Consider the following 25,250-nt stretch of genomic DNA (forward strand, 5'->3'; position numbering starts at 1 on the left):
GGTTGTAGCTCGGGACCATATCTACAGAGAGTAGTCTGGAGGTTCCATCGAAACTAAAAATGCATGCCTTCCCCCTCCCTGCCCCCCCAATCCCCAGCTCTTCCCGGGACTGCTCCTTCACAGACACACCTGTGCATGGGTAAAGTGACAGCATTTCTTAGCAGCATTATGGTTTTTATTAAATGTTTATTTTTGAGAGCGAGAGAGAGAGAGAGAGAGAGAGAGAGAGAGAGAGAGAGATAGAGAGCCGGGGAAGGGCAGAGAGAGAGGGAGACACAGAATCTGAAGCAGGCTCCAGGCTCTGAGCTGTCAGCCCGGAGCCTGACGTGGGGCTCGAACCCACAAACTGCGAGATCATGACCTGAGCCGAAGTCCGGTGCTCAAACTGACTGAGCCACCCGGGCGCCCCTAGCAGCATTATGTTTCTTAACAGTGAAAACTCCAAAATGACCTGCATGTCCGTCAAGAGGGCACTGGTTACAGGAAATGATTGCACTTCTACGCTAGAGAATTCTCCGCAGCATCAGGCTCTGGAACGATTTTGGGGAACTACCGATAAGTGAAAACAAGCAAGGTGCAGAACGGACACGTAATCTGCTGCCGTTTGTGCACGTTCTACTTCCTCGAAGCATAAAAATGTATTTGCTTGTCTAGCCACAGGCTTTTCGTCTAGGGGGTTACGGAAGAAACTGGCTCCCGTCAGGCTTTAGGAAGAAGAACGGGGTGGGACGGGACTCGTTCGTCACTCTGTAGCTTTTGGTACCTTTTGTTGTATTGTGCAAGAATGGATTACTTCCTTAGCATCGGACACACGCTCGCATCTGCATGCACCTATGGGAGAGTGCCGGGTGAGCGGTCACGGGCCTGTCCTGCCGGGGACAGAGGAAAGGGAAGGCCCTTTATGTGCATGGGACACGGGGTGTGGCACGGCTGGGGGCCCCTGACCGCCGGAGTCTGAGACCCTTGAAGGAAGAGCCGCCTTCCGAGGCGGACAAGAGGCCTCAGTCTTGGGCTTCCTTCTCCTTTCCCGTAACAGCTCAGGGGTCCCTGACTGCCCTGCTAAACACCCGCATTGTCATCCCTCTACGCCAGGCTCCAGGCTTTTAAGAAGCTTATCAACTCCAACCTCTCCCCTCCCTCCTGCCCCCAGCGAAATAACGTCCTCTTTCTCTGGAGTCCCTCCACGGCTCCGAGGATTTGACTTCCCAGCCAGCCCAGGCCTGGGAACCCCACTTTCCTGGAGCCAGAATCTTGCTAGCCGGGGTGAACACCTCCACCCACCGCCCGATTGGCCACAAGATGTCTATTGCCCTGCAGACCCTGCTTCCAGGGGCAAATTCCAGCCCATCCCAGCTCTGAAACGTGCCAAAGCCTGTCCCTTGCAGCTTGTCCCTGGGCACACAGTAAGTATGGCTGCTCGGTCGTGGGGCATCTCTGGAATGCCTGGGAACAGGGAGGGGGTTGGGATTCTTACAAACTTCTCACCTCACCCTCCCCTGGTCTCTGCACCTTTGTCCTGGGTTGACCCCCGTGGCCCGCTAGCCCGTCCCGGCTGGAAAGCCCTGTGCTCCCTGGAGCTGGCCGGGCCCTGGGCCATGGGAAGCAGGGGTTCAGGGAGCCCCCTGTCACCGAGCCTTACTTCTCCCACACTTCTGTGTCTGCTGCCTTTCTTCGTGCCTCTCATGGAACTTTCCGTACGTGGAGCGCTCTAGGCCCAACATCTCAGTTAAGAGGCATGAGAACTTCCAAGGAAGTTGGAAGCTGTCATCAGCCCCTTTTACAGATGAGGAAACAGACGCTGGGGAAGGTTTGGTCATCTGACGCTTTCTCCCAGACGTGAAGTCAGGTCTGGCCGATTCCAGAGCTCTGGATCTTTCCATATCTGATGCTCAGCTGGCCCGCTCTTCATACTCTGACCTGTGGCCTCGCGGTATAAGTGAGGGACGGTGCCTGGTTTGAAGCCACAAGCAGGGGTCATGCTGGTTGTATGGCAGGGACATTCCCAAATGTCACAGCCCCAGAGCGAGATCCAGGGATGAGAGGCGGGCTGGCTGGGAGTGCGTCGGAGACTGGCCACCTCGGGGTGGAGGCTGCAGGGGGGTGGGCTAGGGGGGTGCAGGGAGAGAAGCCCCCACCCACCCACTCACCGCTCAAGGCTCCAGGTGCCCACCTTTTCCAGGGGTCTGGCTTGAAGGTCCCAGGGTGGGGAAGAGAAGCCGGGTTTCCATCCCAATTTCTACGCTGACTGAAGTCTGACCTTGAGCAGAGTAACTTCGGAGCCTTCCTTGTCTGATCAGTGAAACAGCTTCTAACGCCTGCCCCAGAGGCTGCTGGGAAGGTCAAAGTGAGCTCACGCACGCCACGTTTGGAGCACTGGTGCTTGGCACCCCCAGGCTGCTCGTTCTGCAGAACAGACCTTTGCAGGTGATCACACGGCGGGGGGGGGGGGGGGGGGTGCGAGGATCACCCCACCCATTTCCTGCCTCTCGGAGATGTCCCACATCGGAGCCTTCCACATGCAGCTTCCTCACGGACACTGCAAGCTGGCTCAAGAACTGAGTCTTGCCTCGGGATGCCTCGGAAACGCGGGGGCTGCGGGACATTCTGCACAATGTCAGGACCTCCTGCACGTCCCTTTCCCTCCCAAATCCAGGTGGGGAGGTGCTAAGCCTGGAGCTGCCTGGAAAGGGAAGGTTTGGGAATACCATGCCAAGGGCACAGGAAGAGGCTGCCATGCATGACCCTGCTGGAGCCCCTGCCTTCCAGAAACGTCCGGGGAGCACATGCCGTGGCAGGTGTTCGTGGGCACTTTCTGAACAATGCCTGATAAAGACCAGGGGACCCAGGGATGCTCCCTTCTCTCCTCCCGCCCCTGGGGCCAAGCAGGGCATGCCTGCTCCCACCCCATCCAGCCAGGGCAGTAGTGGCCCAGCCCTGCAGGCCCTCCCTTCTGGCTTCCCTTCTGCCTCCCACAAATGAGATGCTAATTTATGCCCCTCCACTGTCTCCTGGCAGATGCCTGGCCCAGCTCAGCCCCAGAGCTGCCTGCATGCCAAGTGCTTCATTAGCCAGGAAAGAAGGCTCTCGCCCTCCTTAATCTAATCCTCGCCAGTGACCTTCAGGAGCCAAGCACCTTCTGATGCCGGGGCCTGGGAGGGTGGGACAATCAATTATGCCTCGGCCTCCACAGCTGCTGCCGAATGGACGTCTCGCTCAGAAAAGCATGTTCAAAAAGCATCTAATGGAACGGATCATCAATTTGTTTGAATACACATTTAATCTGATTAGGGGGGCCCAGCCACCGGGGCAGCCAGTGCAAGTGAGCCCCAACACGGCCCTGGGGAACCGTGAGTGGGGTGGAGGGGCCCCACGTGGGGAAGGGGAAGGAAGGGTGTATGCCCCAAGCCCACCACCAACCAGCTTGACCCGCTGTACCTTCATCCAGAAAGTCACACAGAAAAGAAAAATGAACCATGCAGAGGCCACAAGGGCTGGGCAGATGCCTCCTGCTTTTCTACGGCCCCAGCACGGGGCACAGAGCCCGGGGCAAAGAAAATGCTCAGGAAATAAGTGAATGAACACACGAATGGCGAATGAATGGTGATGAAGCCAAGGGATGCCGATCTTGTCACTTCCAGAAGAATAATTGACGACTGAATTGGGTTGAATGATGCACTGCCCTCTCCCCTGCCAAATTCATGGCCTAACTGGAACCTCAGAACGAGACCCTATTTGGAAACGGGGTGTTGTAGCTGTAATTAGTTAAGAGGAGGTCAAACGGGAGTCGGGTGGGCCCTGTGTGACTGGTGTCTTTATGCGAGAGACATGGGAACAGAAATTCAGGGAGAGGATGGCCATGTGACGGTGGAGGCGGTGAATTGACCGCCCAGGGAAGCCACGGATTGCCAGGAGCCCCCACGAGCTGGAAGATGCAGGAAGGATTCTTGCCTCCAGCCTTCAGAGGGAGCGGGGCCCTGCCGACACCTTGGTTTCAGACTTCTGGCCCCCAGAACTGTGAGAAAATCCATTTCTGTTTGAGTCACTCAGTTTATGGTACTTTGTTACAGCAGCCCTAGGAGACAGATGCAATGCCTCACAGAGACTTGGGTCTGTCATTGCACATAAGTCAGCCTGCCAGAGAACAAAGAACACTAACTAGGAAGTGAGTCTGGAGCCCCAAGTCCTGCCGGTCTAGACCACGACCTTCTTCAGACATGTCCGCATGTCCGCATGTCTGCCATGCCCCAGGGCCTTTGCTTATTCCATTCCCTTTCCCCAGAGAGCCCTTTCTTTCCTTCTTTGCCAGAAAAATGTAGGTGTTAAATCTGTGTTAGTTTCTGCCCTGTGTCCCCTCTAAGCTCAAATGGCCTGCCCTCTGTAACTCTTTTCCTGCTATCCTCCTCCACATCCTTCTGACTTCTGAGGTTCTTTGCCTCCCTCACAGCATAGAGGATGCACATCACAGCCCCATGTGTGGTGGCACCCATGCTGCTCTTCCACTGGAAGACAGGGACAGGGGACCCCTCGCCTCTCCAGCCCCAGAGCCTGGCAGTGAGTCCGGCGTGCAGGAGGGCCCAGATCCGTGAATGCAAAAGTGGACACATAAACTTGCCGTTGAACATGGCCAGATCATCTCCCTCGTGTCGGCAGACCCTGCCGGGGGACCTGGACCTTCTCTTCCAGCTCCGGTGTTGCAAGATCTGAGTAGTGGTATGAGTTACGACCTCGCTGGGCTGGGCCCGGGGCAGGCTTACTCGGATTCAAACCTGGCTTAGCCACTTGCTAGCTGCGTGACCCCGGGGGCAGCTCCAGAGCCCCTTTGAGTCTCCGTTTCCTGACCTGGGAACTGGGCTGTGGGCAGCGGCCTCCTCCTAGGCCTCGTGAGAAGGGTAAGGGCTGAGACCAGTGCCGGGCACAAATGGCCCATCCTTAACGTTTGCTCTGAGCCCTGTCACAGCCAAGGCCTCCCGCTGGAACTGTGCAGGTGAGGAACGCCTAAGCAGCCCCAGCCCTGGGCGGAAAGAAGGGGGGTTCTCATTTCCAATGGGTTTATCTTGCAAATAACAGAGGGGAAGGGAGACTTCCCTTACATTTCGGCTGGAGGGTTAGGAGATTAAAATGACACCGTGGATTAGAATGCTTTTGCCTAACGGTGCTATTATCATTTTCCTGTATTCAGATTCATTTGAGCTATAAAAGCGGCGGTAATAAAATTTTCACTAACTCCTGGAATTTCTCCCACGAAGCTCCATTATGCTGTGTGGATGATGTTTGTCTCCCCCCCTCCGTGACCCCAGGGCGGGGCACCTGCTTGGCACAATTCTCCGGCCTTTCAGCTGGGACCTGAGACCCCTGGCCATGAAGGGACTCGGCAAAGCTCAGCTGTGGGGGTCAGCTGCCCGGAAAGGCCTGCGCGGCCCCACGGAGACTCGTTCCACTGGCATCTGGCACTTCCCCAGGGGACCGTCTTACAGATTCCTCAGGTGAGCTCTCTCCAGCACGTGGGTACCACCATCAGCCCGTCTCTAAGCTCTAGAGACGGAGAAACATCCCACCGGCCCCGAGAAGCCAAGGTACGGATATTTTCAAGAACCTACAGCCTGCGGTAGGTTCCCACGTCCCACGATGGCACCACCAGACACAGGGAACCGAGGCCTGTGCCAGGGCAGTGGACAAGTGGTCCCAAGCTCTGGGTACCATGCTCTCCCTTGCCTCCTGTTTCCCACTCTGAGAAAGGCCATCACCTAAAGGAGACTGTCCACTGTGTCTGAGGAAGCGAGGACAGAAGGGGACGGAAGACAGAAGAGGAGGGTCTGACTTAGCACTGGCATCGACGTCCTAATACGCACCAGAGAGCTCAGGCACACAGCAGCATGATGGGGGCTCCCCCCGGGCCTCAGCATCCCACCCAATTTCAGTGGCCCCCCCTTCCCTCCCCTCCCCTCCCCTCCCTTCCCCTTCCCTCCCCTTCCCTTCCTTCTTCCCTTCCTCTTCCCTTCCCTTCCCTTCCCTTCCCTTCCCTTCCCTTCCCTTCCCTTCCCTTCCCTTCCCTTCCCTTCCCTTCCCTTCCCTTCCCCTCCCCTCCCCTCCCCTCCATTCCATTCCATTCCCTGACATCAGCGTGGGCCGCTCAGCCCAGGGAGAAGGGAAAGGAGGATGTTCGGTGAAGACCTCATCCCCACCAGCCCCCCCGTGTTTTCTCACTTAGCCCCCGACCACTTTGGGGAAGACATCATTACCATCCTTTTATTTCCCTCAGCAAAGCCCAGAGGTGAGCGGAACGAGGTCACCCGGAGTCAGGGCCGGGTTTCGAACCCGCGAGGCCTCTGATGGCCGCTCAGGTCGACGTGGTGTTCGGGCCACGGGAGAGGAGTCCGACGCCGGGCCCCCGTGGCGGGTGCGGGGGGCGCGGAGGGAAAACCAGAGTGGCAAGTCTGCTGCCTCCACGCAGAGGCCGAGGCATGGAGCCCGCCCGCCGAAGAAGCACACACACTCATCAGCCTGGTGACCCCCGTGTCCTGGCGCTTTGCGGCGTGTAACGAAGACCGTGGAGCAGAAAATTGGAGTTCAATTTGCCGTCCACGCTGCGTGGCACCCAGCCCATTCCAGTCCCTGGCAGGTACCTCTGAGCTTCATCATAAATAATAATACCACGCGGCTCTCTGGGCTGCTCGGCAGATACAGACCCCAAGCGACTGACAAGCTGTGTTATACACAGAGGCCTGCACGCGCCTGCCCCACCCGGGTCCCTCCAGCGGGCCCCTGTGCCACCCTCCTTTCCTGCTGTCACCCACCCCCCCAACACACACACACACACACACACACACCCCTCTCTGGGCCCATGCCCAATCTGGAGGGAGACAGGCCCTCGTCCACCCCTGGACACTGAGCTCAGCTCCTGCCCCGAAGTCCTCCTTGCCCCCTTTCCTGGCGCTCATTAGCAGAAAGCCCCCGGGGGCCTGGCAGACACCAAGCCCCTTGCTGTCCCTAGTGTGGGTACCACAGTCGCTCCACCTTGTTTTATTCATTTATCTCTCTTCTTAAAACACAGTCATGTTTTAAATGTTTATTTATTTTTGAGAGAGAAAGAGACACAGAGCGCAAGCAGGGGAGGGGCAGAGAGAAAGAGGGAGACACAGAAGCTGAAACAAGCTCCAGGCTCCGAACCGTCAGCACAGAGCCCGACGCGGGGCTCGAACTCACAGACTGCGAGATCATGACCTGAGCAGCAGTCGGACGTTCAGCCGACTGAGCCCCCCAGGATCCTCTTAGAAAGGGATCTGGATCTGCTCGGGTCTGCAGTGTGCCCTTGTCTCCGAGAGAAGCGGTTTCTCTCCTCCAAACTGCACGGGGTGAGTGGTAACACAGGCCCCTCAGATGAGGGGCAGCTGCTCCCCTGGAGGCTCCACATTAGCCGCCTTGGGAGCCACCTGGGGGAGGCCCACCGAGGCAGCTTCCTCCGAGCAGGGCCTGGAGATTTCCCCGGAGAAGGGGCTTTGGGGCCAAGAGCACAGGGGCTCCCACCAGAACAGTAAAATGTGGTCGCACCTTGTGTGACTCCACGTATAGGACACAACCCGGAACAGGGAAATCCACAGACGGGGCAGAGACTGGTGGCTAGCAGGCGGTTGGGAGCCTGAATGAGCGCGGGGTCTCCTTTTGGGGCGATGCAGGTATTTTGGAATTAAGCAGAGGCGGTGACCGTAACCACTGCGAAAGTTCTCAATGCAATCGGACTGTTCACTTTTAAGAGGTTGATTTTATGGTACGCGAGTCAGTCCGATCCCAATTAAAAACGAGCCAAAGGCAATCTGGTACGAAAGGTCTTTCCCTGGCCCCCCGCCCTTCGGCTTATCCCCCCTCCAGGACTCCCACTCTGCCTTCCGTCTCCCCGGCCCCAGCTGCTGATTAGGAGGGAGACTATTGAAGAAGTTCCACGTGCTCCTTCCTGTCCCCGGAAGTCACCTGGCTCCTCCCCTCGCTCCCTCCTCCTCTCATCTGCTGTGATGCTCAGGGGCACGTCCCCGGTCAGCTGCGGGGTCCTCTCTGGGACATGGAGGGCAGGGCTGGGCCTGCAAGCAGTCTCGGGAGCACAGGGCTAGAAGCCTGTGCTAGCCGCACGTGAAGACCCTTCTGCGGCCACTGCCCAAGCTGACAGGCCACCTGGAGTGAGGGCCGGAAGATCTGGCTTGGCAGGTGGATGATGGAGGGTGGGCCCCATCTCTGCACTTATAAACTGCTGGGCACCGAGGCAGCACTGCGGTTTTCTGAGCTGTCCTTTGCTCCTCTGCACTACAGACAGGAGGGGTCCCGCCACACCTGCCCTGCCCGGGTTTCTTTAGGATCCACTGCCACAGAGTCTAACAACCAGGAACTCAAGGTCTGGCCGACTGCTAGCCACACATGGCCTCTGTTTTAGCGTTGCCCATCCTGTTCTTCCCACCACACAGCGTCGCCCTGGGGGTGGGCTACTAAGCATCCCACACAGGCAGGCCGAACGGAGCCACTGTTAAGGTTGGTGACCGGGAGGTGGCCTGGGTTCAGATGTAGGTGGATGCTGGGATCTCCTTTCCTTGCTAATCCCATAGATCAGGGCCATCAGAGGGCGGCCCAGGGCGTGAACTCTGAGGATGGGAAAGGAAGGAGGCGGGCACAGCTCAAGGGGCATGAGGTTCAATGACCGGCTGTCCGACCCCCTCATCCCCCACCCCCTGCCCCTGCCTGCCTTGCCCTGGCCTGGCTGCTGGACTCACGTGCCCTGGTGCCAGGTGGCTTTTTCCGGGCAGCACCCGGCAGTGCTGTTTGGGGAAGCAGAGGGAGCCTGCTCTGGAAACCTACAGCTCATCTTTTGTGCCTTATGGTGGCCGAACCAAAGGCTGCAGGGGACGTGATGGTATTGGTGCCCCGATGGTGGTCCTCTGCCAGGTGTCCACCTGGGAGGTCAGGCGGTTTCCTCACCGGCCAGCGGCACCCCTGGCTTCCCCTGATTGCCACCGTGTCCCCCACAGTGAATGGGGCTCCCAGGCCTCTCCAGAGGAGCCTGGGCCTGGCAGAGCATGCTGGGAAGCAAGCGAGAGAGACGGAGGCAGGATTCACACCAACGAGATGGGCCAGGTTTAAGCAAGAGCACATCCATGGCGCCACGGTTCACACGGACACGGGGTTTGTGTTCCTGACATTGGGCCCCACGCCTTCTAGGTACGAGGTCTGGCCACCGGGCAAAACCCTAGCTGCCGTGGCCTCCCACAAGCTCCAAGTATCTCGAGTAAGAAGCATTTGTGGAACTCACCTAGCCTAACCCCTCTGGTTGGCCAATGGGGAAACTGAGGCAGAGGAGTTTAAGGGAGGACTTGATCCCAGCTTTTCTGACCCCAGGTCACTCTGTCTCACTTGATAGCTCTCGGCCTCATTTTCCCCTTCTATCAAATGGGCCCGAGGGCTTAACAGATGTCCTCTGTGCTATTCCCGTGTAGCTGACACACCTGGGCTTTCCTGGGGCAGACCGGCTGATGCTAGGAGAGCCTTTTTTCCCCCAAGGGAACCCGAGCTGCCGCTCTGGACGGAGGGAGGCCGGGGTGCCTTCAAATGTTCCCCATGGACCCTTGCTGTATCCCCTGCCGCGTGGGGGATGGTGTCCCTGTTGTGAAATAAGGTGCCTGCAGACGTGATCAAGTAAAGATGAAATCACTACGTACGAGTGGATCCTGATCTGACACAGAGAGAGACACGGAGAAGATGCCAGGTGAGGACAAAGGGCAGGATGCAGCTCAGCCACGGGAGTGAGGATTGTGGGGGACACCAGAAAGTGGAAGAGGGAAGGAAGGGCTCTCCCTAGCAGCCTTCACGCAGAGCATCCGGACCCTGACTCTGGACTGGGCCTCCAGAAGGAGGAGATAAGACGTTTCTTTTTTTTTTCTTAAAAATTTTTTTTTAAATTTTTATTTTTAATTTATTTTTGAGAGAGAGAGAGAGAGAGAGCACAAACAGGGGAGGGACAGAGAGAGGAGGAGACACGGAATCCGAAGCAGGCTCCAGGCTCCGAGTTGTCAGCACAGAGCCCGACGTGGGGCTCGAACTCGTGACCTGAGCCCAAGTCAGACACTTAACTGACGGAGCCACCAGGTGCCCCAGAGACAAGACGTTTCTGTTGTTAAGCCGCCCTAGCTGGTGGCACTGTGCACGGACCGCCCCGGGGCAACTCACATGCCCCCCCCCCACCAACGCCCACCCCTCAAAAAAGCCAGCCTGGAGCAAAGCACATCCTCTCTGAAGGCTTCACGGATGTCCCTTCCCGCGGCAGAAGCAAGCCCCCCGCTTTGTGCTCACTGAGCCGTATCCGTGGTCATATCAGTAACTGCTGTGGCACCTGCCACATGACTGAGCACTCCGCTGGACTGGAAGCTGTTCGAGGACACAGCTCACGAGGGCCCCCACGGTGCCTTCAGTCCCTAACCTGGCTTTGTGCACGGACTGGACGCTCGATGGTAAACGAAGGAATAAAGGCACACTTACTCCGGCTCAGGTCATGATCTCACGGCTCGTGGGGTCGAGCCCCGCATCGGGCTCTGCTTTGGATTCTGCGTCTCCCTCTCTCTCTGTCCCTCCCCACCTGCACTCTGTCTGTTTCTCTCAAAAATAAACATTAAATTTTTTTTTTTTAAATGAAGCAATGGATTAAAGAATCATCTTGTTTCCAGAGCTCTGTTCTGACTCCTAACCTGCCCTGCCCCGGACCTGTCACATCCCCTTCTCTCTGGTCACTTCCATGCAGGCCTCAGTGTGCTCTCCCTGGCCCCACAGCAACGTCATGCCAGCCACTCTGTCGCAGGGCCGAGCTCAGCTAATGATGACAGACGATGCCCCGCGTGCCAGGATTGGCATGTTGGCAGGAGGTGCCGTCGTGATTGATGGCCCCGTGTGGCTATTTCCAATTTGCTCACCGGAAGCCAAGCCTTTCTGGGAAGGAGAGCAGCTGACCCCCTCCACCGCCCACTCACGCACGTGAGTCTGGTCTCCTCTCCTTCCCAAAACCGAAGCCCTTGCCCTCTCCCTGGTGATTGGCACACGGCGGCAGATGGCATGTTTCGCTTTCACGGGCTCAGAAAGCGGATAAGATGTTCCTTGTGGACCCGCTACTTTTCCCTCTCATCCAGAGAGGGTGATCTGGGAGTCACACACTTACCGTCCTCTCCCTTCCGGCTTGGCTGGAGAAGGGACCCCCAGCAAGGGCCCCACACCCCCGGGGCCAGCCTCTGTCTGTGGTTATGAGGGCCAGTGTCTCTGCGCTCTCTGCGTGTGGCCCCCAAGCCCAGGTAGGTATGACTCCCATTGCACAGATAGAAAAACGGGGACAGCAAGACGCGAAGTGTTTTAGCTTTGGCTATAGTGACGGCCAGTGTGGGCCCTGGGGTTTGCGTTCAGGGCCGTCCATCTCCAAAGTTCACGTGCCTTCTGCTGGAACACGCAAAGTAGGTTTGGAACGGCGACGGAGCCATCTTGCGGCCCTCCGCTGTCACGCACAAATCTCGAGGCAGGGACAAGAGTCTCATCTGCCATGGTGAGCACAGAGTTCCCGTGGGTGTGGGCTGGCCTAGGGTCACAGGGAAAAGGGCAGGGCCAGGTCTCCAGCGGGGGACAAACCACGACACCCAGCACATGGCAGGGGCTATCAAGAGACTCACTTTCCCTGGGACCTGTGTGACCCTGGGTGAGCCTGGCTAGTTCTCCAGGCTTCAGTTTCCCTGTAGGTCATGACCAGCCTCATCTTTGCCCATCTCTCCCCAGGGAGCTCATGAGTCAGTGAGAGATGGCGTCTGAGGCCAGAAATCAGGAGGGGCGAGGGTCTTGTCACCAGTAGGGTGAGACCCAAGAGTGGATGATCCCAGGTGGAAACTGATAGGAGGAGGTGGTGGTCCCCAGAAGCTGCCCTTGAAGGGCTGAGGCCAGGAGGGTCCCAGGGGGCCTCTGCCCGTTGCCCAGCCATGCCTGGCCTCGGGGAGCAGGAGGGCAAGCTGGGAGCTGTGGTTTGGCAATGGGCAAACCCAGCAAGCGAAAGGAGGGGTTTACAGGAAGGCTTCAAGTTACCGGAAAGGACAATAAATTAATATAATAGGGCCGCTTGGCTGGTGACAAGGGATAAAACATGTGGTCCAAGATAGCCCCATGCAAGATCGTCAAAAGGATGAATGAGAAGGCAAGACGGAGCAAGGGAAAGAGCGGGAAAGGTGCTTTCAGAGCGGGGAGCAGGGGGAGGAGGGGACAGGAGGCAGCATGTGGGGTGGCCGGGCCTCCTGACCCTCCACCGTCTCCCCCGGTCTCCCCTCAGCCCCTTCCTCTGCACCTCAGCACTCGCTGCCCCCCCTGCCAGCTTTCCCTGGCCCCACCGCCCCCACCACCTCCCTAGAGCCTTTTGCTGCCTCTGGCACCCAGCTCACGCAAGTGCTCTCGGCCTCAGTCATAATGCAATGCGTGCGTTTCACTCGTGCGCCCATGCGCTCGCTCAAGCTCCATTCGCTCCTTCAACAGACGCCGTGCAAACACCTACTACGTGCCAGGAGACGTCACGGTGAGCGAGAAGAAAGCCTCTGCCCTCCAGTTGCCCTGACGCAGGTGGGGGGTGGATGGGCCACCAGATGCAACGGAGTGAGGCCCGTGACACATCAGGCCTCCGGTGCAGCTGCCGGGGCCACGAAGGACCCTCGGGCCAGGGGCTCCCAGCAGCACTCTGAAGGGAGAGCAGGCCGCGTGCCAGGCGGGGGCGTGCATTTGTGCCACAGCCAGGAAACGACAGAAGAACGACGGCTTCCGGGAACTTTGTGTGCCTCGATGCGGACACGGGGACGATGGCGAGAGAGGGTGCGGGCGGCGCGGGCAGTGAGGCGGGAGACGGGGCTGGCTGGCACAGCGGCCACGGAGCAGGCCTGTGTGGGATGACCTTGGATTTAAGCTCTGGCTTCTCCACTGAGGAGCTGCACGACCTTGGGCAAATCATTCAGTCCCTGTGAGCTGGTTTCCTCACTTGAGGACGGTGACGTGGGATAACAGCACCTGCCTCACAGAACGGCGGCCAGAAGAAAACGAGACAATTGCTGGCTCTTGAATGAATGAACGGTGGGGGTCAGGGTCCCCGAGCGTGAAGGGCTTCTACACCGTGCCAAGGAGTTAGTTGTCACCGAGGGCGGTGGAGTGATGCTGGAGATTCCATGTGTGTGTGCACGTGTGTGTGTGTGTGTGTGTGTGTGTGTGTGTGTGTGTGTGCGCGCGCGCCCTGGGGGCTCCCTCGGGCGCCAGAGTGGCCCCGGCTGCTCTCCCAACTCTCGCCCATTTGTTCCCAGTTTCCCGGAGGAGAGCGATGGTGCTGCATGACCCTTGGTGGGGATGGAGGAAGGATCCCCACCTTCTCAGCACAGGCTCAAGGTCATGACTCCTCTCGCGGACCTCTCCCGCTCAGTGAACACCGACTATGGGCAGGCCCTTCGAGGCGCCGCAGGCTGGCAGGAGAGATAGGATTCACAAGGGCAGCGAGGACTAATGATGTGAGGCGTTAGGGAGCATGGCACCTGCAGACGCGAGAACCAGGCGCGACGGGCACGAGGCACAGGGTGGGGTGGGGGGGCCGCCCCGAGGACTGGGTGGGCAGTCAGGGAGCTCCAGGGAGGAAGGAGGCATCACGTGAGTCATTTGCTTGTTCATTAATCCGGAGGCACTGGACCGTCAGCTCCGCACCGGCCACCGTGGGATGCGCTGGGACGCAAAGGGGGAGCAAGACCATGCTTACGAAGCTTAGACTCCAGCAAGAAATGCAGGTGTTAACCCAGGGACTGCAAGAGCAAAGATTCTCGAAAGCAAGGTGTGGGGGGGGGGTGGGTACACAGAACACAAAGGAGGGACCTCCCCAAAAGTGACACGCCAGCCAAGACTGAAGTCAGGCAAGAGCAAGAGCAGGTGTGCCAGAGTGTAAAGGACAGGCAGCCTGGCCCGTTCATGTCAGAACCGGAAGGGGGCTTGCGTCTGCAGCCCGGGAGGAGAGGAGGAGAGGAGAGGGAGACAGAGCGAGAGGGAAATATGCGGGCTCGGCACCGGCCGTGTGACTGAGCCACGGATCCAGACTTTCTCCCGAGGGCAGCGGGAAGCCACTGGAGCGACAGGGACAGGACTGTAGTTCTCTCTGTGCCTCTGGCGGTGCAGGGGGCGTGGGAGGAAGGAGGTGAGAGAGGACGCCAGAGTCCAGCTGGGGGCTGCCGGTTATGAGCCCAGGGAGAGATGATCTCCTGGGGGGGAAATGCCTACTCGGTGGACCAGGCTTTGTTTTGGGGGAAATTCTTCCTGCCCAGACAGAGGGGATGTGGAGGACAGAAGAGGGGGTTTAGCTTGGTCCCTGGGGCCGGCAGCGCGCGTAGAGGGAAGCAGGGGGACCTGGGAAGGCAAAGGTCAGCGGTGATGGTGCCGCTTCCTGAGACCCGAATGCTGGAGTAGAAGCCAGTTTGGTGGAAAGACCCTAACTCCTGTTTTGGGCATGTGGTGGCCTGCTGGACGTCCAGGACTAGAACCCAGGGCTGGAAAAGGGGAGTAGAGCCCGGGGTTAGAAGGGGGAGCAATGGGGAGGGAGCTGCGTGGCCTCCGTGGAGCCCGCCTCCAGCCTCGCCGGCTCTGGGGACCCCGGCCGCTTCACAGTCACGCACGCACGGCACAGAGGAAGAACTAGGTGCTTGCGTCACGCCAGGTGGTCCCAGGAGCTCTGGACGCACATCTCACCAAATCGACGCAGTCACCCTTCAAGGTCATTATTGCCCCTCTCACAGATGGGGAAGGAGCAGTGCAGTGAGGCTGGGATCTGCCCAAGATCACACAGGAGTGAGCAGCGGAGGAGGGATTCACACCCATGTCTGGTCAAGTCCACAGCCCAGGCTCTCGTTCCAAGGAGACCTACTGGCTTCTTAAGTCCCAAGTAAACAGGGACGGCTGCCTGAACCGTGTTCCCCCAAGACAGCTTAAGAGTCGGGAGGGTGCGCCCCAGCATCAGCCCTCACAGAGGGCAGGGCTGTGGCGACCACGTCCCCAGCAGCCCCCTGGCTAGGGGCACATATGTCAGCATGCCCACTGCTCCTGGGAAGAGTCCCCCGGGCCGGCAGGGGACTCACTGCCCCCTGGCTCTGTGTTTCTGCTCCTCGTCCCTCTCTGGCTGAGCCCTCCCAGCCTCATCCCTCTCCCACCCTCTGCTGACTCTTGGACCCTGCAGAGCCGTCATGCACCACAGGAGAGGCAGATCAATCTCTCCGTGGCTCACCCACGCACACATTCATCCCCCTCAAGGTCGAAGCTTTTATTTCTGGGTGAGAGGAGAGCCCCTCTGGCCATGCCCAGGCCCAGATAACTCATGGGCCAATCAGTGCCTCCGGTCCCCTCTGCACCCAGGCACAGGTGGAGGGAGCCACTGGAGCAGCCTGGCCCCCTGCACCTGTGCCTTCCTGGGGGGGGGGTCCCTGTAACTCTCCCCAACCTCTGCAGCTCTCTCGGGTGGCTCTCCTGGGCCTTGCTCACTATTTCCCTCCTCTTTCTTGAGTCCTCTTACACAATTTCGTCCCCTTGAGCCTTCTGTAATTATCTCCTTTTGGGGACTTAACTCTCCTTTCAGTGATGGAGAGCAAACATTGCCCTGTCCAGAGAGATGATTCTGGAGACAGGAAGTGGTTTAGCTCTAGGGCGCAAGGAGTGGGGAGGACGGAAGCCGCTGAGGCGTGGCAGATGGGAGACGGGGCTGGGACGCCTACAGGTTTCACTTGGGTCAGCCTCCACATCTCTGAGCTGGAAGACTCTAGAATATCCACTCCATCCCCTCCATGCCTCAATTTTCTTGTCTGAAAATGGAGGTGCCAACATCTAGGTGAAGTCAGACAGGGTAGGAAGCTGGCCTTGGGAAGGCTTGTCCCCCACCAAATTCACGTCCGCCTAGAACCTCAGAATGTGACCTCACTTCAGAAACAGGGTCTTTGCAGATATAATAAGTTAAGATGAGGCCGTACTGGATTACGGTGGGCCCTAAATCTAATGGCCGGTGTCCTCGTAAGACCACGTGAAGACACAGAGAGGCACACAAGAAAGAAGGCCACGTGAAGACAGAGGCAGGGGTCAGAGTAACGGGCCTACGAGCCGAGGAACATTAAAGATCGCCGACAACCGCCAGAAGCCAGGAGAGGCATGGAACAGGTCATCCCTCAGAACCTCCAGAAGGAACCAACTTTGCTTTTGGACTCTGGCTCCAGAACTCTGAGGCAATACATTTCTGTTGTTTCAAGCCAGCAAACGTGTGGTAATTTTTCATGACAGCCGTAAGAAACTCATACAGTTGGAAGTAAGGGGGTAGGAGAGTTGCTTCCTCAATACTGGACCCATTGCTGTCTGCCTGGTATGTAGAGGTGGACAGAACCACCCTTCCATGGTGTCACATCCTCGCTTGGACCAACACTTGAAGAGAAGGTGGAAATAAGTCCCGTTATGCCCTGCTCCAGCTTCTCGTTTCCTCTCTGGTGTCCATACTCTCGTCTCCAGCATCCGGGGAAAACCCATAACCCGGTAAACTGGGGGAGGGGCTGTGGGGTGGGGCAGGGGCGGGGCCTATACTGTTGGAAGGATGGGGACAGTGGTGCAAAAATGGCACCACCAGCTGCCTGCCTTTCACTCTGTGTCACAGCCCTGTTTTCGCCCAGCTTCCTTGAACCTCTTCTCTGTCAGAGTCTTCGCAAACGTCATGGCGCCATGTTAGTTTTCAGAACAGAACCATCCTAGTCAAGTGCCAGTGGAAATGGCGATACCCCTTGTGACTCCAGTAAAGCTTCTGGCTGACAACCTGTGGGAAAATGTAGCCCCATCCGTCTTCTCCGATCAGGGGCATCAGATTCGCCCTCCCCACCACCCCTGGAGCCTCACTGGACCTGCCTGCCGCATCCGGCCATGCCGGCCACTCCTTCCCTGAGACTCTGCAAACCTGGGCGTCTAACGGCCTTCTAGTTCTCCTCTTGCTTCCCTGCCTCCCTGCTTTGCTCTTCTTCTTCCTCGGGCTCTGCAGTGTTGGGAGTTCCCAGGTCTCTGTTCTGATCTTTGCCATTCCCTCCTTTTCCCTTGGTGCAAACACCCAGTTTTCTCTTCCGGCGGCAGCCATCGCTTAGATGCTGGTGCCGTTCAGACCTTTAACTCTGATCCCCCGCCCAGATGAATCAGCTCTATTTTGATGACCTCCAGGCTCAAATGTTTCAAATATCCAAAGCTGAACTCGACTGTCTACAAGTGTGTAGCATTCGAATGCTCTAGTACAGGCAGTAGCATTGTGCATCCAGGTGCCCAAGCCAGAAGCAATGGTGGCCATCTTTGCTTTCCTCTCCTCCCTGTGCCCCATCGCATCACTCACCCAGACACTCCTTAGATTGCAAGCCACCCTGTGCCATCTCCTTTCATCTCTGATCTAGGTTTCGTCTGCCGAGCCCTTACCGGCCTCCTGGCCATCAGTCATTAGCTTGATCTACTTAATTAAAGGGATTTCTAACCATGTGCTTCCTGCTTCGTGTGCTTCCTTCAATGGTTCCCACCACATGTAGGATAAACTACTCCTTTACAAGGAATACCAGGCCCATTTTGTCACACCAGACACATGGTGGGTGTTCTGGAAATACTGGTTAAATGAAAGAACTCAATGACTTATGGTTTCCTACCACAACACACAGCCTTACCCCTGGGTCTTTGCTCCTTCAAGCCACTGATGGACTCCTCCCCGCCCACCTCCCCTGGGCACTGCTGTCCCAGCCCCACAGCGGGCCAGGTGCACGTCTCTAGCTCCATACTGTTACCTGCACTGTGTGGCATTATGATGATCTCTTTATGCATTTGTGTCTCTCTCCAGACCGGTGGTTCTCAACCAAGGTCCCACCCCCCAGGGGACACCTGGCAATGTCTGCGGATATTTTTGGCTGTCACAACTGGCGGGGGTGTCCTGTTGGTATCCAGCGGGTCAAGGTCGGGGGATACTGCATAGGTTCCACACTGCACGGGAGGTGTGCACTGCATGGGGAGGTTCCCCGCCCAAAGAAGGACCCAGCTCAAAAGTCAGTGGTGCCGAGGTTGAGAACCCCCCCGCCCCCGTCTAGATGTGCATGGGGCCCACATCTGCCCGTGGCCATACTCCAGGGCCTGATCACGTGCCCACCGTCTTGCAGGCCCTCGACACGTGTTGGCTGGATGAACATCGCCACACTGTGCCCCGGCCTGAGCGACAACCAATGACATCTGCAGGCGCGAGGCCCAGGCCACAAAGAGAGGCCGTGGCTGTCTCGCAGCCCCAAGAATCCGGCTCCGGGGGCAGGAGGCCGTCCTTCAGAGACAAGCTGCTTCCTCCAGGAGCCAGGACGGATGTGAGCAGTTCAGCCAACAAGTTGCCAGGGCTGTGAGAACGTTGCCAGTGAAACTGCCCTTCTTACCAACGCCGACTGCCAGGCTGGGAGGCAGCAAGCCTGTTACTTAGGCCCCTAGCGGCAGCCACGGAGAGGACGGTTTTTGCAGAGAAAGGGAGGGCAGGAGGCTCTCTCTTGTCCCATCATAGATGGAGCCTGAGGCTGGGCTCTGTCACGTTTCAGAGAAGGAGGAGGACTGTTTCTCACCATTGCTGCAGCCCTGGTGGGCGGGGGGGAGAGGGGAGGGTCAGACGGTCTGTCTTCAGCCCCGGGCTCCCCAAGGGGCAGGGGGAGACCAGTTAACCCTCCACCGCAGCTTGCCCACACAGGCAGTTGATAAAGGCACTTAATAAAGAGGAGAACACACATCGAAGGGCCCCTTCTCCCCTCTCAGGTCCTGTCTGTGTCCTTCTTGCCATCTCCCTGGATGTCCCACCTGGTTCTCACCTCTCTCCGAGCCCATGGCTCCCTCCAGCCCTCGGGGTAACCCTGGGGCCCAACCGGATGCAGGCAGAGCTACGCTCGGCCAAGCAAGGCACAGAGAAGTCCTCCGTCAGCGTCTCTTGCAGCTGGCAGTGCTCACGGTGCTGTGCCAGCCACCGCGCCCCAGCCCAGAGCCTCAGTTTCCCCAGCCCTGCATCCTCGGACGCAGGCAGGTGCGCGGCCAGGGCACGCTTCGGGCCCCCGGGGCCAACTTGCGCTCATTGGCACGGCGGCTTGGCCTGGCTTCAGGGGCAGTTTGCCGAGCCCGGACGGATGACATCCCTAGAGCAGGCGAGCACATCTGGCAGTCTGTCTGGTCACTGGGCAGTGGCCAACAACACAGGTTTGTGTCCCCAGCAAGAGTGTAAAAGGTCTAGGAAACCCCAAGTCCCTGGACATGAGCCTCTAAGGGCCACGCCCGGCTCTGAATCAACACTCTCGAACATCAACACGTCCACAGGAGCCTCTGTCCATTTCCAAACTCACTTCTCGGGGTGCCACGGGGGCTCACGCTGCTACAGAGGCATCGGTGCCATAGACCTGCCCACCGCAGCGGCCAGCAGCCAGCACCTTCTCTGCAGACCCCTCAGACCCCCCGGGGCGCCTGTCACCAGCAGGGACCGCCCGGCCCCGCCCCCCGCCTGCCCTCCAGCACCTTCAGGGAAGTGCCTCTCTGAGCTGCACCCCAGAAGAAGGGTCATTATTGCTAATGCCTTTTCTCCCCCATCTGTTGTGATTGTTTACACTCCACTTGCTAATTAGAGACTAATTAGCTGGTGCTGAAATTCATCACTTTCCAAACACAACACGGCAGCCGGAGGAGCACAGCGACGGGGCCAACATCTGCACCTCCACTCGGAGCCAGGAGCCAAGGTGCCATTCCTCTCCTCCTGCCTCTGCTTCTTCCGCTCCCCGCCGCCCCCCTCCTCCTTCTCCGCCTGCTCCTCTCCCTCCTCCCGCTCACTCCCCCCCCCTGCCAAGCCCCAGAGGGCCTGGGGCTATCTGCTTTTCGACTCAGTACCCCAGTGTTGTGCCAGCTCAGGGTAAAGACCCGGTAAATTGTCACAGAGCTAGCGAATGAATGAGGACCAGAGCATTGATGGGGCCAGGTGTGCAGTGGGGTTGGCACCGGATGGGGTGGGGGCTGGGAGGGATTTCCTGGGCGGGGGGGGGGGGTAGGCCAAAGACAGGATCTCTGCAAGGCCTTGGGGGTACTGGGTGAGGGGTGCAGGGGCAGAGTGGGGTGCAGGGAGAAAAGTCATACAGGAAGGAGCAAGTTGGAAGATTAAGTCACAAGGCCAGGGGCAGAGAGGCAGGCACTGGGAGAAAGAGATAGGGCAGGCAGGACAGCAGGGGAGTGGGGGGGGCAGATGCCACGGGAAGGAGTCTCAGCACTGGCTCCCTGGCTCGGGGTGAGGACGTGGGACTGCATCTGAGAGAAATCTCGGTGGCCTCAACTGAAACCATTTGCATGACAGCCAGGACCCGAGAGCCTGGGCCCTGACCTCCCTTCCTCTCATCTCAGAGAAAGCGGCTGCTATTCCCCCAAGTTCCCTTCTCCCAGCTAGGCTGGGGACTGAGGGACCGAGGGGCCAGCTGCTGGTGACACTCCCAAAGACACTGTCGACCCCCGCAGCCCCGGCCAGGGAACCCAAGGTCGCCTCACCTCAAAGCCCTCACCAGTGTGTGACAAAAACTTGAGCTTGCCTTCACTTGTGTTTAGGCACGGCTCACCCGTCCCTGAGGGCAGGTTTCCGGGGGACCCAAAAGCCTGAGGCTAAACCATCCCTCTGCCACTTCCTTCGTGCGGCTTAAGACACGCGCATCACTTCTCTGAGCTTGTTCACAACCCATCTGTGAAATGGGGACGTCTGGCTCACGGGGCTGCTGCGAGGACAAAGATGACGGTTTCCTCTTTTCAGCTTGGCGCCTCTTTTCAGTGAACGGCAGGTGGGCGTTCTCCTGTTCGCCTCCGGGGGGAACACAGACCGTTCCCTCCCTCCCCTGTCTTCCCTCGCGCTCAGTCGAGGGCCGCTGAACCGTTAACCCTCTTTCCAGGAAAAATAAGAAAACCCTGTTGGCCGCGTTTGCCAAATTTCCGTGGTGTGAACACCCCCAGCGTGGCCGATGGCGAGCTCTCGATGGCTCACCACTGAACAGTGACTGGGAAGAGAGGCACAGGATGAGCAGAGGCCCTGGGACACCTGTGTGTCACCGAAGTTGACTCTGGAGCAGGAATCTCTCTGTCGGTGGGTGTGACTGGCAGAGGGCTGTTGGGAATCTGGGTCAGGCCAGGCAAGTCCCTGGAACACCAAGTTGCTTTGCCCATTGGTGGCCCCTGTCCACCAGCGGACTCGCCTCTGTGGGGCATGGGCGGCGGGAGGAGGGAAGGGCAGCTCGGGCTGATACACGCCCGCGTAAGGACCACAGCCGCACCAGACACACCGTATCTTCCTAATTCCTCCCCTTCTCTCCACACCGGTCCTGACCCCTTTCCTTTGTTCACACAGGCTGTACACATCTTCTAACCTCTTCCCATGTTCCAGGGGCTCTGCTTCCCTAGCAAATGGGCCCCCATCCTGGCCCCACAGAGTTGATGCACCAGGGCAGCATCTGAATCCCCTGGGGCGCTTGTTAGGTAGGAAAAGACATGCTGAGCTCCATCGGCAGAGTATCTGATTCAGCAGGGAGAATCTGCATTTCTTTTTTTTTTTTTTAACGTTTACTTATTTTTGAGACAGAGAGAGACAGAGCATGAACGGGGGAGGGGCAGAGAGAGAGGGAGACACAGAATCGGAAGCAGGCTGCAGGCTCTGAGCCATCAGCCCAGAGCCCGACGCGGGGCTCGAACCCACGGACTGCGAGATCGTGACCTGAGTGAAGTCGGCCGCTTCACTGACTGAGCCACCCAGGCGCCCCGAGAATCTGCATTTCTAACCAGTGCCCAGGAGACCCCGTTGCCACGGGTCCAGGGAGCGCACTTTGGGAACCACTGGCCTAGGGGGAGAGCCAGAGAATCAAGCAGGCAATCGCTACCCAGGGGAGGTAAGCAGTGCTGGGCTGCGGAGGGCTCATGGGCTGCCGGACTTCCGAGGCCCTTCTCCAAGCCCAGGAAAGGCCGTGACTTCATTCCTTGTTTGCCTTGCACCCCCAAGCTCCCCCTGATCTAGTTAAGGGACAATCAGAAGCCCTGGGTGTTTAGGTCCCGCCTCCCACCTGCCCCCATCCACGATATCCAAGCCCCCTGGGGGGGGGGAGCTACGCTACCTGGGCACCCCACCTCTCTCTGCAACAGGGCCAGACATGCTGGTATCTGTTCAGGCCAGAGAGAACAGCCCAGGTGGACCACAGAGAGACACCCCCCTCCAAATAATGAGGGCTCACCGAATCACCCATCCCTTTCTCTCCGCTTCCTCCCACTCAAAGCCCACAGTGGGGTCCCTTCCATGAGCAAACATGTGGGGAACGCAGGGACACAAAGCTAGCTTCCAACTTCCCCTGTCCTCGTTGGGGGCAGGTGACAAGGGGCTGCTGGGGCCTCTTTGATGTTGGAAGGTTATGAACAGTCTGCAGGTAACTGCAGCCCAGCCCCCTCCTCTCCCTGGAGCCTACCTCCCCCTTCCTGACACTTTAATCCCTCCCAAAGGGATCAGGAGCGCCCTGCACTTTATTTACAAAACGGGGACAGGGAGGCCTCTTGTTGGAGCTTGGAGGGCAGCTGGGGTGGGGGCAGGAGTGAAAGCGGGGGTGCAGGAGCACTAGCCTACCCTGAGGCTTTGGGGACGAGGGACGGATCTTGGAACGGTGCCCGCCTGACTTGGCAGCCTGGGATAGCGGTGTGTGTGTGTGTGTGTGTGTGTGTGTGTGTGCGCGTGCACGCGTGTCTGAACATTCAGTTAATACTCAGCCCCAGATATTAATCCCTTTTTATGCAGAGACGATGGATCGTAAGCCCCGAGAAATCAAACTGAAACGTGGCCAGCCTCCTGCCCCGCTCCCCTCACCCCTGCCAAATGGACCCGCCTGTTAACGAGGGAGATAAACGGAAAGGCCATCAAAGCAGATTTTCAATCTGTCCATGATTTCGCTTTGGGGCCTTCAGAACTCGACGGCTCCCCTCCTCCGGCCCCAACTCCTGTCTCCTCTGCCTTGCGTTCTCCACTTTGTTCCCCAACCCCCATGCTTTTATCTCCCAAAGTTGGATCTATTGACCCGACTCATAAGGGCTCCTTTTATCGGCTCCAGATCTGATAATGGAGAGCAGGCGGGAGGCGGGGAGGGGTGGAAGGCAGAGAGGTTGGCCACGTGGCCTGGAGGGTAGAGGCTGGGAGAGAAAGGGGGAGAAGGGTTTGTTCCCACAGCAGACTGGGGACTATGCAGGTGGGCATGTGTTCGCCTGGGGGCGAAGAAAGATCGAGAAACCCACCGCGGTTGGGAAAATGTCCCCAAAGCAGGGGTAGCGCCCTTTCTCAATGTGCCAATCCTATGGCATCTTTCCCTGGTGCAGTGACTCTGCTTCCCCGCTTTAAATTCCCTTTGCTCTTCTTTACGGTCTTGCCAGGAGGCACCTAAATCCGATGAAAATTACCCCGGAAGAGAGAAACCCAGCATCTCCATTCGCAAACCCGCCACTGGCCGAAGAGAAAGGACCCAAGAAGTGGGCCTGGCCTTTGGCACTGCTGACCCCTCCCTGCCTGGCATAAGGACCTGCTGCTGGGTGGGCGTGGCCCCACCTAACCCTGCAGGGGGCGTGGCTTGTTCTCACCCTGGAGATGCCTGGCTTTCGGGCAGGCACCTTGCCCTGGGGACATAGGGCTGGTGAAGATTCATGACATCCAGGGACGCTGCCTTTCACTGCATTGGGCCCCGCAGGAGGGGGTCAGTGAGTGCTGGGGTCGCAGCTCACACTCAGAAGCTGGACAGACTGGTCTCAAGTAGGTGCCATGATTGTGCCCACTTTATACTTACAGAAACTAAAGCACAGACAGGCTAAGGACCTTCCCAAAGTCACTCAGCTAATAATCCCAGCCTGTCTGGCTCCTGAGTCGGTAACCCCTGTCCCAGGCTCCCCGCGTCTCTGCTTTGCTGACACTCCCACATTGTCCCCTTCATCTCTCTGCCCCCTTTTGAAGGGATCACTGAGGGCCTTCTGCCAGGTGATGATCACATTATGCTGGGGCCTTAGGGACTCAAACCAGGATTCCAGTTTTACAATGTGCAAGGATAGCTGGGGCGCCCGGGGGGCTCGGGAGGTGAAGCGTCCGACCCCTGGTTTCAGCTCAGGTCATGATCTCACGGTTTGTGAGTTGGAGCCCCGCGTCGGACTCTGTGCTGACAGCTCGGAGCCTGGAGCCTGCTCCGGATTCTGTGTCTCCCTCTCTCTCTGCCCATCTCCCACTCATACCCTGTCTGTCTCTCTCTATCAAAAATAAACATTGAAAGAAATTTAAAATGTACAAGGATAGCTTTTTCAATAAATACATAAAGAAGTCAATGTGCACAGGAGACACGCGAAACAATGAGGAGTGAAGCAAACCAGTTTCTGGCCTCCCAAGGAACAGTGTCCAACAAGGTCACGCTCAGAAACACCCAGGCCTGCGCTCCGCCCCACTGGGTGCTCAGTGAGGGGGGGCGCCTGGGAAGTTCAATGATTCCTTGGGAAACAGCAAGGGGGAGGGGCTGGGCAGGAAGGGTTGTTCCTACCCACTACACCCCACAAATGGCCTCTTCTCAAATGTAAATGACTGGGGGGGGTGTTGGTCATGTTGCCCCATTTCCTGGATGCTTTCCAGGAGAAGTACAGTGGGGCCAGACGCTGGGCTTCCAGACTCCCCACCCTACTGTTGCCACCCCATGGCTGCCCTAACCTACAGGAAACTTGGTTTCTGTTCATCAGTAGCCACCGTGGTCTCCCGGTCCCGGACATGCTATCCAGAGCAAAGTGATCCCCCCCATGAAGCAAAGGGCATGTGACCTCAGAAGGAGGCCAGAGAGAGGACAGATGGGGTGGCCCTCACTGTCCTGAGCACCACCCCAGCTTCCCTGCCTCAGTTCCTCTGCAGCCGCAGCCCGGAAGAGGAGAAGAAGCCACCTCTGCCCTTTCCCCTCCAAATCTCCCAAGGAACTGAGGAGAAGCCTTGGGGACATTTCCTTGTCGCTTGAAATTTGTCTGGCCATCGCTCACTGGACAGGCTGAGCAGGCCCCTTACGGAGGAAAGACAACCATAAATGGGAGAGTGAGAAATCACTTGTTTGTCATCAAAGGGAAGTGAAGTCTAAGGGAGGCAGCCCCGGAGGGCCGGGCAGGGTCAGTGGGAAGGAAGGGAG

The 25,250-nt window shown here is 58.2% G+C and overlaps 1 protein-coding gene across 3 annotated transcripts in view; it reads right to left on the minus strand.

The window, feature by feature from the left end:
• SDK2 (sidekick cell adhesion molecule 2) overlaps window positions 1-25,250 on the minus strand; it is a 260,401-nt gene that overhangs the window by 138,829 nt on the left and 96,322 nt on the right. The gene's annotated exons all lie outside the window — the stretch shown is intronic.

This window comes from Acinonyx jubatus, chromosome E1, assembly GCF_027475565.1.
Source record: "Acinonyx jubatus isolate Ajub_Pintada_27869175 chromosome E1, VMU_Ajub_asm_v1.0, whole genome shotgun sequence".
In the NCBI taxonomy this organism is placed as follows: domain Eukaryota; kingdom Metazoa; phylum Chordata; class Mammalia; order Carnivora; family Felidae; genus Acinonyx; species Acinonyx jubatus.